Source organism: Littorina saxatilis, unplaced genomic scaffold (genome assembly GCF_037325665.1).
Source record: "Littorina saxatilis isolate snail1 unplaced genomic scaffold, US_GU_Lsax_2.0 scaffold_759, whole genome shotgun sequence".
NCBI classification, from domain to species: domain Eukaryota; kingdom Metazoa; phylum Mollusca; class Gastropoda; order Littorinimorpha; family Littorinidae; genus Littorina; species Littorina saxatilis.
The window spans coordinates 1-19,106 of NW_027127130.1; the positions used below are offsets into that span (position 1 = coordinate 1).

Genomic DNA, 19,106 nt, shown 5'->3' on the forward strand with positions numbered 1-19,106 from the left:
CTACAGTGTTGCAACTGGATTTGTTACACATATTTGTTATGCGGTGTCTGCATGAGGAGAGGTACAACCTCTGTCCCCTCTGTTAAAATAGCAAAATCTAGATCGGCACTTTTCAGGGTGAGTACGGGTAAGGTCATCAAATCTAGTTTTTAGGCCACATGTTTGCCAAGATCTGCAGTCTTGGTTGGAGCAAAACAACGTTTGATTTGGAACAAAAAGGACTGGGTGGTCGGGTGGTAACGCACTTGCGCTCAGAAGCGAGAGGTTGCGATTTCGACCCTGGGTCAGGGCGTTAGCAATTTTCTCCCCCCTTTCCTAACCTAGGTGGTGGGTTCAAGTGCTAGTCTTTTGGATGAGAAGAAAAACCGAGGTCCCTTCGTGTACACTACATTGGGGTGTGCACGTTAAAGATCCCACGATTGACAAAAGGGTCTTTCCTGGCAAAATTGTATTAAGGCAAAGATAAAAATGACCAACCAAAATACCCGTGTGACTTGGAATAATAGGCCGTAAAAAGTAGGATATGCGCCGAAATGGCTGCGATCTGCTGGTCGATGTGAATGCGTGATGTATTGTGTAAAAAAAATTCCATCTCACACGGCATAAATAAATCCCTGCGCCTTGAGTCCGAGTCTGGAGATACGCGCGCGATATAAGACTTCATATAACATCCTGACTGCTTGCTGTGCAGAGGAAGTGTTCTTTTTAAGAAATGCATTCAAATAAAACAAATGCCGAAATGGAGAAATGCCCACTGAACAGAAACAGCCAGGCTCCTAATGTGTGGTATGAATCCAAGTTGAGAGAGATCAGCTGAGCTAGGATTTTACATGGAACAAGATCATCCCTCCACTTGCATACATACCAGAAATGAACATACAGTGTGCTTGATGTGGTGATCAAGTGACATTTTGCTATGAATTTGTTTAAGCAACTAGTAGCTTCTTCAGCGTTAATTCATTAAACAATTACTCTTATTAGAACACATTGCTAAGTTAAGTTATGCGTGTGTTTGTTATTGCAATGTAAGACCTCATGACATAGATATAACAAAATAACACATGATGAGATTCTAAATATGTTTTGTTTACTTGCAGGTCTCAGTTATTACCAAGCCCTGCCTCATTCTTCCCGCAACAGTGACATGGTGCTGTTATAGAACACAAGTAAGGCTTTTGATCATTTCCAAAATACACTAGCAATAGATTGTGAGTGCAACTGGTAATGAGAATATTTTACCACAAAAGGCTAAAGTACAAATAACAGATTTATGATGTTGGAAAAAGAAGTCCGCCAGAGCAAGTGATTAGTGTACCAGTTAGCTAGGGTGGATATATTATATAATTACAATTTACAGTCAGCATAAAATGTTGAGGCCAGTCTTGAATTGTTCTCGCCCTGTGAATTCACCGGCAAATCAGATGGCATGAAGAAATCAATGGTATATTATGCTCTGCATTGAATGAACCATCTCCAGTCATTCTGAGTGACACACCTCTTTAAAAAAAAAACATGCCAGTAATTAAATCCAGGCTACATGGGGATGGAAAATGACCCTGGCAATTTCAACCTCTGCTTGTGCCTTTGTGTAGCAGGATTGGATATGGATCTTCAAAAGCCTTAGTTCATTTGTTTGTATCATGTATGACGTTATAAGTTAATACTATTAGTCAATTTCAGATAGCAGAGTTATTTTCAGAGCTTTCTAACCTCAAACCCTGTCTGCCCCGTGGATTCTAGTTTGTAATTTAAAGGGTATTTTGATTTTGACTCAGTTTCTTTCTTGCAAGTTCATTCTTTTCTCATTCTAGGTACTAAACCACTACTGATGACTGCCTGCATCAGGGTTATAATTTATGAAGAAGTCAAAATGCACATATATAACAGTTTACAATTTAAAGGCACACTTGCCTTGTCACTATAGTGTGGGTCACTGTCTCAGATATTATATGGCTATGCTTTAACATGGAATCCCTCATCTTGGCCACATACTAAAAAATAAAATATATATTCAGTGACTGCTTGCTGTGGTGAGTTAACTCAAAATATGGGATATTTTCACAAACATTCAAGCTGATCTATGTTGGTATGCGTCCAAGTAGAGGGATGATCTTATCCCAAGTAAAAGCCTGACAAGATCTGAGACTGTGATTGTGAAGCAAAATGTTTTTACATAGTAAAGTAAGCCTTTAACGAGAAAGTATGTCTATTGCACTGGGTGTTTTATTATTATTATAGTATATATATTTTTCTTCCAGGTAGTCTCTCTTTAAACTGACTTTCTACACCATGGTGTCTCTGGCAGTGTTATAGTGGCAGAAGACAGTTGGAACTGGATATCCTCATTTAGATGGTAGGCATGTTTTCGGCTTTTGTGTTGCTTTGGTGTATGTGTGTATGGTGTGTGTGTGTGTCTGTGTTAAGGCCATGTCAGATGCACAACACAAAACAGTGTTTCCTTTCAAAACAAACACAAAACAGCGTGTTTCCCATGTGACATCCCCCAAAACGCGTTTCAGAAAACACTGTTTCGTGTTTTGGGTTTTAGAGCATGCTCTAAAATCTAAAAACACGTTTTGGTAGTCAGCCAATGAACGCGGACGATCAACTCAAGTGACTCGGTTTCCGGCACCACGGAGATAGAAAAAAATGGCAGACTCAGATGTGGTACCGATTCAGGGTAGTATCGGACCCATGAATCCTAACTAGAGTCTATGGATCCTGTCACGATTGAAGAGAGGCAATAATATCAGTGGGCGCTGCCAGCCGTGTTGTTTACAAACCCAAACACAGCGCGGTAGCTGAACGGGTCAAGCTGACACTGACCGTATCAGTGGACACTGACCGTATCAGTGGACACTGACCGTATCAGTGGGCACTGCCAGCCGTGTTGTTTACAAACTCAAACACAGGGCGATAGCTGGACGGGTCAAGCTGACACTGACCGATATTTCTGTGAAAACACGCACCGCGCTTCATCTGTGTGTTTCGCAAGTGACATCCCCTCTTTAAAAACATGTGTTTCCCCGACGTTTTGAGATGGTGTTTTTGTCGAAAACAGGGTTTTGTGTTGTGCGTCTGTCTCCGCCTTTAGACACATACCAGAAATAAACACACTGTTTGCATGCTGTGGTGAAGTGACATTTTGTGATTTGTTTTTTTAATGAACTAGTACAGGTAGCTTTTACAGCATTTATTCATAACACAATCGCACTTTTTGGGGTATGTGAACAAGTTAAGAGATCAGGGTTCGACACTAGCGGGGGGCGGAACGCCCCAGAGTTTTGTGTTCCGCCCCAAACATTGCCGAAGCTTGGGGCCCACTCCGCCCCAGGATAAATTCCAACAATGACAAACCGAAAATTCTAATGCCAGCAGAGCCAATCACTAAAAATCGCCAGTCAAAGTCGTCACTGAAATTTGCTTTACGATCAATGCCGCAGTCAAGAAAAAAACACATTCAAATCGTCGAAGGACAATGTCGTAAGGGAAATAACTCCCAGATTGCGCTCTTTAGCGTGAGAGATAAGTATCGCCTTCAAATGCCAAACGCAAAATGTGGCGACACATCCCTGGTGTAAAAAGACATGGTCAAATGAAGATGAAGAACAGGGTGGAGAGAAACGAAAAAAGGAGACCGATGCAGCCAAAAGCGCGAAGCGCTGTCGTAATTTCAATGTCAAATGGTTGAAAGAATTTCCCTGGCTTCAGTACGATGAAGAAAAACAGACAATGCATTGCCGCACGTGAATACTGAGAGTGGGCCCCAGATTTTTTTTTCCGCCCCAGCAATTTCCATCTCTGGGGCCAGTGTGGCCCCAGGCCAAATAAGTTAGTGTCGACCCCTGGAGATCATGTCTTATCCCATTTTAAAGCCCTACCAGATCTGAGACGGTGAGCCAAATTGTTTTCATGAGAAGGAATGTGCCTTTTAGTGAAATCTATGTACTTTACAAAACATATTTTAAGAAATGAAATGTGTTACAAGTAACAGCCATAGGAGTGATAGCCTGTAGGTGGAATAATAATCTTCAATTGCCTATAAATGATTATCTGGTTAAGAATGACCTCTTCAAGAAAATTAATGCAAAGCATTTTGATGTTTGTGACGATTAGTTACTCTTTATCACGTTTGGTCGCTGATTTTGCTGTCAGTGTCAGTGTTGGGCAGGTGTGCGTCCATGATGTCATTGCTATTGAAAACTAATCTGTACTGTAAAGTAAATGTACCCATACATGGCAGTTGTCTGGTCAAACCGGGGGCCAGCCATGACTGGGACTGATGTATCCTCAGGCACTCGACACCAGGTGGGCGGGGCCAGTGGTTGGGGTGTGATTCCCTGCCTTACACCACCACAAAGTGTTGTATCAGTAGACAAGACTGAGCAGAACTTCTGCCCCTCCCCCCCCCCCACCCCCCTCACCAATTGACCACTCAGTGCCATGTGCCTGTGGCTGTATCATAAACACTTTGTGACAATAGTTGTTACCTCCTTAGAACATATCTTGTGATGCTCCTCGGTGTTTGATGTATGCTAACTGGTGTACTTATGACATAGTGTTCATATGAAAGTTTTATGTGTTGCAGCTCATCCAGATCACAGGTACACAAAGGAGCTGGTTCCAGTGAAAACATAGGCACATGGAACTGCTTATGGACTACTTCAGAAAGTGTGCGGTTACAACCAAGACTCTCCAGTTAGGAAGGTCTGCGGAAGGGTGCTTGTTCTGTTTCCTCGGACAGGCTTTTCAAGACTAGGTAGGTTAAACCACATGATTGGGCTTTAATTATGAATGCACTTCAAAGTTCACTTATTTCATTATCTGGTACAAGTTCTCTTGCATGTGGGTGTAAGGCTGAAGAAGAACCTCTGACAAGTCAATTTTCAAGCAACTGAGCATGAACCCAGGTAAAAAAAAACTATGAAGAAATCATATCAGGTTATGCTTTGCAGTGAACCACCACCAGTATTTATTTATTTATTAAGGAGATTTCTATAGCGCATAACTAAAAGCACTATTTCTGAGTAACACGTCATCTTAATTAAAGCATGCCAGTATCGCCAGGCTCCTTTTGGGTGGTAAATGTGGATCTTCAAAAGCCTAAGTTAAAAAAACAAGATGTAAAAGTACATTTTGAATAGTAGGTTTTTTTCAGAGGGCAGATATCACAAGATATGATCGTTCAACTGCATGTATGCCTCATTACTAAAACAAAAATTAAGTGGTATTTTACTCGTCTTTCTGGTAAAACATATACACCATCAATATATTATAATAATGATCTTGCTTGTTTACAGATGGACAACAGCTGCTGCCAGGACTAGGTTACGCATAAAGAAAACAGTCAACACTTGGCTGGTGCTGGAGCTTCTTTGATGTCTATATCAACAAAAAAAAAGACAGACAGATACCAGCTCATTCAAGACTATATCCCCATTTTACTCACACAGAACAGAGAGCCATCTTCCGCCTTCGCACAGGACACTGCTGTCTGAAGGTACACCTCAAAAGGATAGGTTTTGCACCTACAGCGGACTGTGGCTAGGGTAGGAAGAACAGACTCTGCAACACGTTCTGAGAGGGTTGCCTTTCCTTGCCACCCCTGTGCAACAAGACTTGGCCAGAGAGCACACATCCAAATGCAAACACTGAAGAGGAAGAAGAAGAAGGTGCCCACACAGAAGGGCATGAATCTACTTTAACCTTCGCCGGCACTCGTTATCGACTACACACGGACGCATTCGTGGGGCCGTGCGGACCCATGCTTCTCAAAGAAGGAAAAATGTGCATATCCTTCCGCGGCATTCGTGGGGCCGTGCAGACCCATGCTTCTCAAAGAAAGAAAAATATGCATATCCTTCCGTGGCACTCGTGGGTCCGTGCGGACACAGAAGGGTGTTTGATGCAAATATCTCTTAAACGAGTTGGAATTTTTTAATGAGCTTTTAGAAATGCCTCAGACACCTAAAAAGCTATCATCTCCTAAAAGCTCATTAAATTTCAGTGATAATTAATTAATTAATTAATGGTCAAATTTAGACTACACACGGTATTTGGTAAAATATTATGGGTCTGCATGGCCCCACGAGTGCCACGGAAGGGTTTGCACAATTGTCCTTCTTTGAGAAGTATGGGTCCGCATGGACCCACGAGTGCCTCGGAAGGGTATACACGCTTTTCCTTCTTTGAGAAGTATGGGTCCGCACGTCCCCACGAATGCTTCCGTGTGTAGTCTAAATTTGACCATTAATTAATTAATTAATTAATTATCACTGAAATTTAATGAGCTTTTAGGAGATGAAAGCTTTGTAGGTGTCTGAGGCATTTCTAAAAGCTCATTAAAAAATTCCAACTCGTTTAAGAGATATTTGAGACAATGACAAAAGGTGACGTTTTCATGTCAGTATGTCCCAAATGACATCACCAGTACATTTTTCATTCTATCTAATCTGTTTTCGTTCTATTTTTTCTAATAACATGCGTTAACAATTGATTGCCAACTGGAATGGAAGAGCACAAAAAGTGTAACTTGATATGTAGTTTCTCTAGAGGGAAAAACATCTTCCACTTTCATGTCAGTGTGTCCCATGCAACATACATTTGCCAAACAGCTATGTGTAAGTAGATTATTTGTTAGTGGTATAGAAAATACTGATCAACAATCAAAGTCAGTTTTCACATTCATTTTCTACCTATTTCTTATTTGTTTATTCTTTTGGCAATGGTGAAATGTCAGCAATCGTGTGTCATTCGGGACAGTAGACATGACACCTGACCTTTTGTCACTGTCTCATTTGCAATCAAACACCCTTCTGGGTCCGCACGGACCCACGAGTGCCTCGGAAGGGTATACACGCTTTTCCTTCTTTGAGAAGTATGGGTCCGCACGTCCCCACGAATGCTTCCGTGTGTAGTCTAAATTTGACCATTAATTAATTAATTAATTATCACTGAAATTTAATGAGCTTTTAGGAGATGATAGCTTGTTAGGTGTCTGAGGCATTTGTAAAAGCTCATTAAAAAATTCCAACTCGTTTAAAAGATATTTGCAATCAAACACCCTTCTGGGTCCGCACGGACCCACGAGTGCCGGCGAAGGTTAAGGGCAGAAAGGTTTACAGCAGTTTATAGACTTGTAGCAGATAACATGATTGTTGAGACAAAATTACCTTAAAGGGAGAAAATGAACAAGCTAAATAGGCTGTACAGTACTTCACTTGAACAATTTATAAGGTTCCCTGTAATGTATTAAGTATCAAGAACATTTACAGATCACAAGACATTGTGTTTTCTTTTGTTTGCAATACAAATTTTTCACAATAAAAAGATATGCACTTGGCAAGATCCTTAAAATGTAAAACTAGTACGTGTGACAATTTTGAATTGTTCAGAGATGGTTTTGCTTCAGTGGTAAATGTTTTAGCTTTGTTATAAGATTCCGTTACTGAAGCATACTTTCAAACCTTGACCTTCCAAGTCTTGAACAACATACCCTAACTGTGTTAGCACCCTGGGCTGGGATCATTGTGTTGAGCTACTTAACAGAGGACTCCTTGGTTTTATTACATATACTTTGGTTAACTTTAATTATTTGATAAATAATTCTAATACAGGACAACTCCCCCATCAAATGTAGAAATGTCGTCTGCATTTTTATTTTGTATACTGCATATTTTAAAAGGCTATTTTTGTGCACAAAACATGCATCTGCAGGGAGGTTTAGAGGGTGAAGTTAGGATCTATTATGGGGCATGCAGCACCACACCCATTTTGTGTGTGTGTATTTTGTGTTGACACATAAGACACTGTCATTCCAGCAGAAACCTGTGATGATGCACATTTTATTGCAGTAACCAGCTGAAATTGTATGTACGTTGTTATGAAATTGACAAATGATCCCTGCTTTGCAATCCTGGGTTAATGATATTGCCAAAATTAAAACGTGGAGGAAAAAGTGAGTGTAAACCTATTCTTGTGGTGGTGGTGGTGGTGGTGGTGGTGTGTGTGTCTGGTTAGTGTGTGTGTGTGTGTGTTTGAGTGTGTGTTAAACAAACAACAACGACAAACAACACCAAACCTAAATCAAACAAGCACAACAAAAACAAATGACACAAAAACTGACAAAAATCAGAATATCAACTGAGGAGAAAAAAACAGTGGCTGAATGCAATACTTATTATAACTTAAAAAGTAAAAGTGTGCGTGTGATGTGTGCGTATGTTTGAGTGTTTTAAACAAAAACAACAAACCTAAATTAAACAAGCACAACAACAACAACAAAACAAACGTGGCAAAATTCTGAATATTAACTGAGGAAAAACAAACAGTGCCTGAGTACGAGACTTATTATCAGGGAAACAACGGCAAAACTCGCAATGTCGTATGGAATAAGGTAAAAGATGTAAATCATGGTTTACAGAGAACATCAGTACTGAGTTCTGTCATGTTTAATTTTCTCCAGAGTGTGACGTCTGCAGAATGATCGATACAAAAAGCAGTGTCTCCAGTCATGGCCATATGCTGCTTTCCTAATTTTTGCTTTGCACTATTTTTGCTTTGTGCACATATTTGAACCTTGTGGTGCTATGATTCGGTTCTTAAAAGAAAATTATGACTCACACTCACATACAATCCTTGTTTTTGAATGTTTTAAAACATTGCTGCTTTCTGCTTTGAGCCTGGAGGAACAAAATGACTCTGAAGCCGGACTGCCGAGAGGAAGAATGAGAGGGAAAAGAACACGCAGCCATGAAAACACACACAACTCCCTGACAGATAAACTGCTTATGTTCCAAAATCAAGAATCTTTAAGCGCGCACGCACGCACACACACGCACACACACAAACACACACGCGCGCGCGCGCGCACACACAGAGAGACTCTCCTCGTGGAAGTAAACTTATACTCGAACTTGAAAGTAAGTATAAATGTTTGATACGAAATAAACCTGTGATAAAAGTCTTTTTATAAATCATCGGTACCAACAAAATTGTCACAACACGTAAAAGGACATACTGTAGTTTCAAATTAGTAACAATCTAAGCCATTTTAATCAGCACTGGTGTCCGGCAAGCACTAACAGATACAACAGCACGTGTATGCATCTTGAAGTAATAAGACCTTGAAGTAGGCCTAGAGTTTACACTATGCATTATGTAATGCTTTAATTCAGCTGCCTAACTGTGGAACTTTGCAAATGTGTGAGGACCGTTTCACAAAACAGACAAAACACCCTCTCAGTTATTTACACAAATCAGTTCCAGAATGTGCGTGTTCCTTTTCCGTCTCTACAAATTAATGTTATCTGGGGGGAAAACGAATCATTGTCGCTTCCGCCCTCAGTTATAATTGCCTGAGCATAATAGGAAATGCAACAGGTGTAGTCTTCCGCCTGACTGATTTTTTAGTCAAGATATTTCGACACAGAATGTTTCTTTCTTTTTTCTTTGTATGTTCACAAGCTCACATACAATCATTTATGCAACACTGACAATAAGACCAGACCAGAGTTGTGATTGAAATGGGCAGTTTATCTAATAAAGCTCCAGAATGAATAAAAATACATGACAAAATAAGGTGGTCCCGCTGTACAAAGCCGGTTACCAAACACACACACACACCAACACACACAAACACACTCACGCACGCACACACACACACACACACACACACACACACACACACACACACAGTAACATTGTACAACTTACTGTCACATTCAAGCGGGAACACCAAACAAAACGTATCATCAAATGAAACAACATTTTAAGTGGTCAAGCAGATGACCACAAACCACACTTGAAATCTTCACATTTTAACACTTTCTCCTGTATCCATAAAAGTCATTTATGCTGACTAGATAATGACATAATAAAATGACATCAATAAAACCATTCCCTTTTTTATTTTAAAGAAAAACAAGAAAATTAAAATAACGCAAAGAACTGATGCTCAGTAAGGTTGGGTATCGATCTCAAATGTGTGCATAGCTAATTACATGTAACCGGCATGGACTGGGGCTAGAATTGGCCTTTCTGTCAGGCAACTCGGCCTCTAATTGGTTTTATATTGTCTGATCCCCCTCCAGAAAAAAACAATACCATTTGCCCCGTGCTTCTGCGCCCACAAAAAATATTCGGGAATAAGAAAAGTTCAAATTTTAGGCACCCCACATACAACCTTAATTGTCAGTCAATTACTTTACTGCAATCAACGTTGATTTTAAAGTACCATGTCATTATTATTTTGGAGATAGATTTGAAAAAGTCCATAATTGCAGACTGCGTATTGCATACCTGTCAAGTACTTTTGGCCTCTGACCATAGTAAATGGCATAAGAAACCATAGTTGGGGATCAAAAACCATAGTTAATGCGTGGATCAGGATGTGGTTAAACGCACAAATTCAACTTCTCACGCATACACACTAAACCAATCAGATTGGTTTTCACAAACTAAAAGTAAAACACATAAATTCCTTTCTACACAAACTGCTCTTTATTTACCACTACATGTAATACATTTACACTGCACTCTTGTTCGTTCATTTTTTTTGTCACTTGTCACTTGTGTTCTTTGTTGTATTCATCTGTGCAAATCTTTGCTTTGTCAATCATGCTGCCAGTCACCTTAAAATCATGGCAGCATGCATCAGAGTTAATTTTGACCTGTAAGAAGGCAGTCAGTGTGTCAGCTCCCAGACTGTGATCCAGCACTTGAAGGTGTTGCAGGGTTTCACTGCCAAATGGAAATTTATTCAACATTTTCCTCACACAGGCCATGTAGAACTGGCGCACATCATGCCAGAACTTCTGTTGTGTGGCTGGTGCAAGCTCCTCCTCAGAAATGAATGAACGGCAGTCCATGCCAGAAAAAAAAAATGTAAAAAATTTTTTTTTTTTTTATTTTTATTTTTTATAAATGCTGAAAATGCGTATGGTTTGAGGTATACGACGTAGGACCCAAAAAACACCGAAAATCCGTAAGAATTACGCAGAATGCGTAGGACTTGACAGGTATGGTATTGGTTTGAGTGATTTGAATTTTGATTTGTCAGCGGCACCTCAAGGATTGCCCCAAATGTGAGTGCGGTTACCCAAGGGAGACTGCTGAGCACTATTTGTTGCATTGACCCTTGTGTAGAGATGTACGATTATTGTCAATTGATAACTGATTATAAGTTTATTGAAATATTATTGAAAGGCATCCCGCAATATTCCCGGAATGTCAATCAGACCATATTCATAACTGTACAAGAATTTATTAAGACAAACAGGCATGTTCCGTACATGAGCCTCTACATTTTATTCATAATGTTCATTTGACACTGTCATGAGACAAATGCTGCCTGACCAATTGTTCTTCGTAATTTCTCTCGTGTTTTGTGTCCTTGTTTCGACTTATCAATTATGGCCCAATCGTTATGTAATTTAGTGCCATTTTCGCCGATCACAAAATGTATTAACTTTGCGTGTGTGTCTTCTGTGCATTTAATATTATTGTGACGTGACCCACTCTTCCAACATTTCTGGCGCTCCAAGTCTTCGTCGTCCTTTTTTTTCCCCTTATGCTGAATTCTGTTCTCTCGTACCCCATTTCTTTTTGTTTCTTGTTTTTACCCCCACCAAGTTCTGTACTACCACCCCCTCCCTTTTTTGATTGCTTGCGCATCAGGTTTGTCTGTTTGTTTTCGTTGTCTGAAATGAGTAAATGTATCTAGTCCGCCATCATGCTAAACTTTGTTATGTACATACCAGGATGACTTAAAATAAGCATTTATGCTTGAGTTATCTTAAAAAAACAATGCATTGTTTCTGTCATGATAACAAATTGAATAAAGTTTTGTAAACCAATGGACTGATTATAGTTGACCCTGATATGTGATTACGGGATAGTGTCACGTTAATTTATTTGTACTTTCACTTGTACTTTTGTACTTGAAACAAATCACTGAAATGTAAAAGTTATTTTTCTTTCCATTGTGAAGTGTCGTCAGTCTCCTCAAGGTAATGCAGTCAAACTCAACCAAAAGTTGGAGGGGCTTCTTCATACTTTCAGTGTGTGTGTGTGTGTGTGTGTGTGTGTGTGTGTGTGTGATTTCTTTTGACACTATGCACGTTTCAAAGTGAGTATAGTGCGCTTCCCAAGCATAAAACGGTGCATGACTCTGGATTTGCGTCTGAGATATTGACACATCACTGTGAGAAAAAGCGTTAATGAAAAAAGAAGACTATTTATTTTTCTTGAGCATTATCTTAAAGTTTAACTGAGTGGTGTGCCAAAAACTTTTAAATTTAAAAATTCAATATTTAACTTTAGGAAAAGCACTGTAGAGAGAAAACCACGCTTGTGTGTTCAGAATAGTCTCCATGTGGTATCAATATAAATGATTCAAATGTATGGAAGAGAAGCTGTTTCTGCTGGATTAATACACACACACAATTGTGCACTCACACATAAGCACGCATGCATGCATGCATGCTCACACACACACACACACACACACACAAACACACACACACACACACACACACACACACACACACACACACATACACACACACACACACACACACACACAGAGAAACAACAAATTCATTATGACAAAACCAAATACGAAGTCCTATTTCACAAATTTTATATCTTCTCCTTTTCACCATATACAAATACAGTCACGGAGTACATTTATAAGGCTATATTTATGGGATAGAGCCACTTGTTAATTGTTTCTTGTTCACAAAAGCACTAATAAAAAAATTGCTCCAGGGGCTTGCAACGTAGTACAATATACTACCTTACTGGGAGAATGCAAGTTTCCAGTACAAAGGACTTTAACATTTCTTACATACCAATCAATATGAGGCTTATATTGCGCGTATTCTGTGGGTACAGTTCTAAGCTCAGGGATTTTATTTTAATTTTATTTTATGCAATTTATATCGCGCACATATTCAAGGCACAGGGATTTATTTATGCCGTGTGAGATGGAATATTGTTTTACACAATACATCACGCATTCACATCGGCCAGCAGATCGCAGCCATTTCGGCGCATATCCTGCTTTTCACGGCCTATTATTCCAAGTCACACGGGTATTTTGGTGGACATTTTGATGAAAATTTATCTATGCCTATACAATTTTGCCAGGAAAGACCCTTTTGTCAATCGTGGGATCTTTAACGTGCACACCCCAATGTAGTGTACACGAAGGGACCTCGGTTTTTCGTCTCATCCGAAAGACTTGAACCCACCACCTAGGTTAGGAAAGGGGGCAGAAAATTGCTAACGCCCTGACCCAGGGTCGAACTCGCAACCTCTCGCTTCCGATCGAGCGCAAGTGCGTTACCACTCGGCCACTGAGTGGAAGGTACACCAACACGATATTAGCACTCCAGATTTTTATCTCGCAGTTTTTCTGAAGGACTTTGCATTTGAAAACTATTCTCAGACAAAATCGCTGCCCTACACGCCACGAGGCGTGAAAGGCAAAACCTACTACTCAGACAAAATATGAGTTTAAACTGCAAGTACATGTACAGGGAGTCTGAAGGGTTCAAGTCGGATGAGATAGACTACTGTTGTGGCAATCTTCGAACTCCGCCTAGGACGGTCCCAAGCCCGGCTGAAAAAGGAGGAGGGTTGGGCGTGGGGCTAGCTACCCCACCCCGTAAAAAAAACACTAGCTACAGAAACGCCAAGAAGACAACCAACGGAAATTGGCGGCCTATACCCCAGACGGGGTCACAGGCGTAGGTGAGGAGGTGAGGTGTGGCAATCTTCGAATTTGAAAATCATTTTTTTAAAAGAGTAAAACTCATAGTTCTTCTTCTTCTTCGCTCATGGGCTGAAACTCCCACGTTCACTCACAAATTTGCACGAGTGGATTTTTACGTGTATGACCGTTTTTACCCCACCATTCAGGCAGCCATACGCCGCTTTCGGGGGAAGCATGCAGGGTATTTTTGTGTTTCTATAACCCACCAAACTCTGACATGGGTTACAGGATCTTTTCCGTGCGCACTTTGTCTTGTGCTTGCGTGTACACACGAAGGAGGATAAGGCACTAGCAGGTCTGCACATAAGCAATGACCTTGGAGATCAGAAAATTCTCCACCTTTAACCTACCAGGCGGCCGCGATTTTGACTCATGACCTTCTGAATAGGAGGCCGATGTCTTATCCACAAGAACACCGAGCCCGTCCAAACTCCTAGTAAAAACAACAACTGCAAATCTGGGAGCAAAATGTGAACGGTTACAGTTTCAACTATCCTTCCCCTTTAAATCAGCATTTTTGGAAACCTAAACGAAAGAGTATTCAAGAACAACAGTCACGAATTCAGATTTAAAAAAACAAATGGTAACTATGCTTTTTGGAAATTCTTTCTTTAATTGGTGTTTAACGAAGGTTATATCGCGACAGGGAAAGGGGGGGGAGATGGGATAGAGCCACTTGTTAATTGTTTCTTGTTCACAAAAGCACTAATAAAAAAATTGCTCCAGGGGCTTGCAACGTAGTACAATATACTACCTTACTGGGAGAATGCAAGTTTCCAGTACAAAGGACTTAACATTTCTTACATACTGCTTGACTAAAATCTTTACAAACATTGACTATATAAGAAACACTTAACAAGGGTAAAAGGAGAAACAGAATCCGTTAGTCGCCTCTTACGACATGCTGGGGAGCATCGGGTAAATTCTTCCCCCTAACCTGCGGGAAATGCGCTTCAGACAAATGCCTTTGCACACGTTATGTTACTCACAGCAAAATGCAAGAATAATTGGGGACCATATGGGATGGGGCAAATTGGGAGGGAGCAATTCGGGACACCACCATATATATCTACCAAATATTTACAAATAGCTATCTTAGTACATGCATAACATGCTGTACCAATACACAATTTCTTTAAATAACTATGTAAGGATTATTGTCAGTCTCCCGGAGCATGTTTCATGCTATCCTGCGATCAGGACAAGCGACTGACTGTGATGTGTATGCTGTGCGGCGTGCGCTACATAAGAAACCTTTTTTTAAATTTGTATTAAATACAATCACCTGAGCCACGAATGGCTAGCTGACAGCGGCTATCTTTTACACAACAAATTCTGAACTCTGATGAACTCGTGACCGCTGATTTTTAAAGGCAAGGGGTATCATATTGTGCGCATGGCATACACATCCAAGTTGGTCGTTTGTCCCGATTGTGGGATACAGCCTGTCAGAGGCGTAGAGCGTGCTCGAGATGTTTTGAAAAACCTGACTGCAGTACAGGGATTTTTACACCTCCGGACTGCTGATAATTGGGGCGGGGATATAGCTCAGTTGGTAGCGCGCTGGATTTGTATTCAGTTGGCCGCTGTCAGCGTGAGTTCGATCCCAGGTTCGGCGGAAATTTATTTCAGAGTCAACTTTGTGTGCAGACTCTCTTCGGTGTCCGAACTCCCCCCCGTGTACACTACATTGGGTGTGCACGTTAAAGATCCCACGATTGACAAAAGGGTCTTTCCTGGCAAAATTGCTTTGGCACAGTTAATAATTGTCTATCTATACCCGTGTGACTTGGAATAATAGGCCGTGAAAGGTAAATATGCGCTGAAATGGCTGCAATTACTGGCCGTATAAAATTTCATCTCACACGGCATCACTGCTGAGCGCCTAGAACTGTACCCACGGAATATGCGCGATATAAGCCTCATTGATTGATTGATTGATAATCCTAACAGAATTATTTTCAAAAACCGTCTATTGCCTTGAAAGCAAACCTGGAATTTCTGATGCGAGTTGCCAGAAAGAAAGTTCACTAACAAGATCCAGGCCAACACCACCCCCCCCCCCCCTAAATAACACTAAGGAGTGAGGTGAGCTTAAATAACTAATTAATTAATCAATCAATAAAATCTCTGCTGAAATCCCCAACTTCGCGCATCGAAGCTATGAAAAACAGGACACTGCCACGTTTCCATTCAGCTAAACGCCACACCATTTTCAAGAGGGGATGTCTCAGGAAGAAAGATGTGACGCTCCCGATTCATATGTTTCAGAAGACAGCCCACCTGAGAAAAAGAAGAACACAATATAGAAATAATAACAACCTGTCAACCACAAATACATTAAAGTTTTTCAAACAGTTCACTAATCCGACAAACTCATGCTCGTTTCTGGTGCATTTGATAAAGCCAATTACGGGTAGATGCTAGACAACAGCAAAACCACCACCACATAACAACAACACAAGATTGTTTATGGTTGTTTACAGTCTCTTGAACACAGGAGTCAATCGAGACCGTATATATAACAACAAGAAGCATAAAAAAGCACTTCAGTTTGAAACCCAGGTTCAATGTAGTAAATGATATTGCATCAATGTTCCATCCATCCTCAGCACTTTCAAAACCAGTTTCTTCTAGGTCATACACACCTTTTCCTCGATTGATCTACAGTATATCAGATCACTATTGTTCTTTTTATGATTTGCACCAAGGGAATGATTAACATTTCTGTCTTAGTCATAATGTAACAAGCTTTAAGCAAAAGCATAATATTCTACACATTCACATATTGTAAGGTTGAAGGGGTCTATGTCGACCAAAAGAAGGTGTATTCCCCATAGCCATAGGTGTTTTCCCTGTGTACCGGGAATACAGTTGGATTTTCTGTAGAGAAGTATAATATCGTACAATCTTGCGCCAAGCGCGTGACTGCGGTTAGATAGGAGAATCTATTTAAAATCCTGAAATCGCGTGCGGCATCCAGTCAAGCAAAACATGCTTCGACCGTTTATCAAAACGGATTTAGTTAAAGAAACATCTGCACCCCCACCCCCAACAGCCTGGTATTATGTTTTCCTCGCTGGTACTCTCGTCCATTGAATCACTTTCACTCTCGTAAGCTTGAAGTAACTCCATGGCGTCTAACGGAAGTATATTCCCTAGTGTATATGTACAGGAAATTAACATACAGGGAATACAGCCACTGTTGGTCGACATAGACCCCTTCTAAAGTGCTGCAGTGGTTACCTTTCCCTCCAAGGACCAAGCTGTTCATCCACTGTAGGGCTGACCGGGGTTCCCCCTTAGCAGAGTGAGTGGTGAATCCTGGCTGATAAATTTCCTTTCATTTTCCATGAATGAAGAATACCAGCTGGGTTCTTTTATTCATGGACCTGTGTTCTGCAACACACACAAATCAGCCACCAACTTGTAAATATATGTAAAAGAAAGCAAGTGGCAATCTGAATAACAGAATACAAAATGATCAATCCACACAATCATACTTCAGCACTGAAAGTCCACAAAATGAAGCACTGCTAGTACATGTACTTCTCATAATTTACTGAAACTTTACTCGTCAAAACAACCATTTGTTTTATCAACTTTACTCGCATGTGGCGAGTAGATTAACATTTCTACTCACCATTTACATGATTTTTACTCGCCATGGCGAGTAATTGAAAATACTCGCCACTTTCAGGCCTGTACTTGTGCATGAGATGTGTTTACCATCCATATGCCCAGACCATGCGCCCTTCTGTTGTGCTCAGAACAGTAAAGAGTTGCTTGCTGGGGTGGTTGTTCATAAGTTAACAGTTCACAAGAGGGCACAAACAAGAGCAAAAACACAGGTGCCTGATTCAAACTCATTCAAATGCAGAACCTTATTTTTGCATGAACAGAGTAAGACATGATTCTTACATAGCTGACCCTACCCCTGGCAGAAAAGTGCTTGAAATTGTCCATGTGGTCTCTATCAGTACATTTGATGCGTATTTGTGATACATATATACTGATATAGAGACAAGTAACAAGTGGACATTTCCTCTGACACCTCTACCATTTGTACACCTGCACAAATCTCCTGCCATAGACTACAAAAGGAAAACATACAAATCAAAACAAACACAAATTTAACCTAATGTTTACCTTTCAGCAGCAGAAAAGGCTGTGTTTTCTGTGGTGTCTCAGAGAAAAGCCACGGTGTTGGAGATGCAAAACTAGGCTGTAGGCAAGGTCCAACATCTTTAGCTGCACACACAAAAAGAAGAAGCAAGAAATCACATGACATAGATGACATTCCTCACTAGTACAAAACCACAACTACACTAGTCAACTACCAATGTAAGAATCATAGTCCTGCAAGATTACCCTCTTAAAAAGTAAGATTGCTTTCATTCAAACACTACCGTGGGACCAAACTCCCACCCCCCCTCCTTTTTTTGAGTTTTTCCTGCATGTGTGTTGATGTTTCCATTAATTCCAAGCCCTGAAACTGTGAACTTGAGATCTTTATGTATGCACACAGTCACAGGCTTAATAAGCTATTCAGAAACCAAGCAGAGTCTGCACAACGTTAATTCTGAGAAATAAATCCCCACAACTGGTTTCAAGGCCACTATACCGACTGAGCTATTGCTTGCCATGCCAACCTCCACCCCCATTTGGAACACGCACAACTAGTATACCCATACACATGTAATAATACTGCTTGCCTTCCTCCCCCACCCTCCAAATCAATAAACACTAAATGTATGCAATCAGTAATCTTTTAGTTAGTAGTTGACTACCATGACTACTCTCTCCACACCCACCCACCCTCTTGCACACCAGCGACACACCCCCATCACCCAATCATTTCCATGATTCTCTCTGCCATATAGTTATCCTAAACACTAACATTATGACACATTTGTTTTCCAATTAGGAACATTAAAAATTACTGTAAAAAAAATGTACAATCATGCACTCTCTGAGTCTGACAAGAGAGTGTGAGAAAAGTCAAGAAAGCAAGACGTGTGACATAACTAAATCTTCTAATCTATTCCTGAGATTTACTCTTGACAGCTTAAAATGGAACCTCATGCACTTACTGTTCTGAATTGTAGAAATTGCTTGTAGTTATAGCAGCAAAGGCAGTTTTATTGGGTACCACCAGGTGTCACTCTGTCATCATCTGATCAAGAATTCAAGCAAATGGTTCAGCACTGAAACAGTAAATAGCAAGAGTGTACAGAAAAATACACAAATTTTCTCATTAATTTGTATCTTCAACTTCACATTTTTCATAAATAATGATACCTTACTTTGACTAAGTTTGAGTAGGATT

General features: G+C 40.4%; 1 long non-coding RNA gene across 1 annotated transcript; it reads left to right on the plus strand.

The window, feature by feature from the left end:
- Positions 1-359: 359 nt before the first annotated feature.
- LOC138955596 (uncharacterized) lies at positions 360-7,961 on the plus strand. Its single transcript, XR_011452299.1, has 4 exons — positions 360-1,166; positions 2,259-2,353; positions 4,589-4,759; positions 5,301-7,961. It is a non-coding gene; the product is annotated as an uncharacterized lncRNA (long non-coding RNA).
- The last annotated feature ends 11,145 nt before the right edge of the window (positions 7,962-19,106 follow it).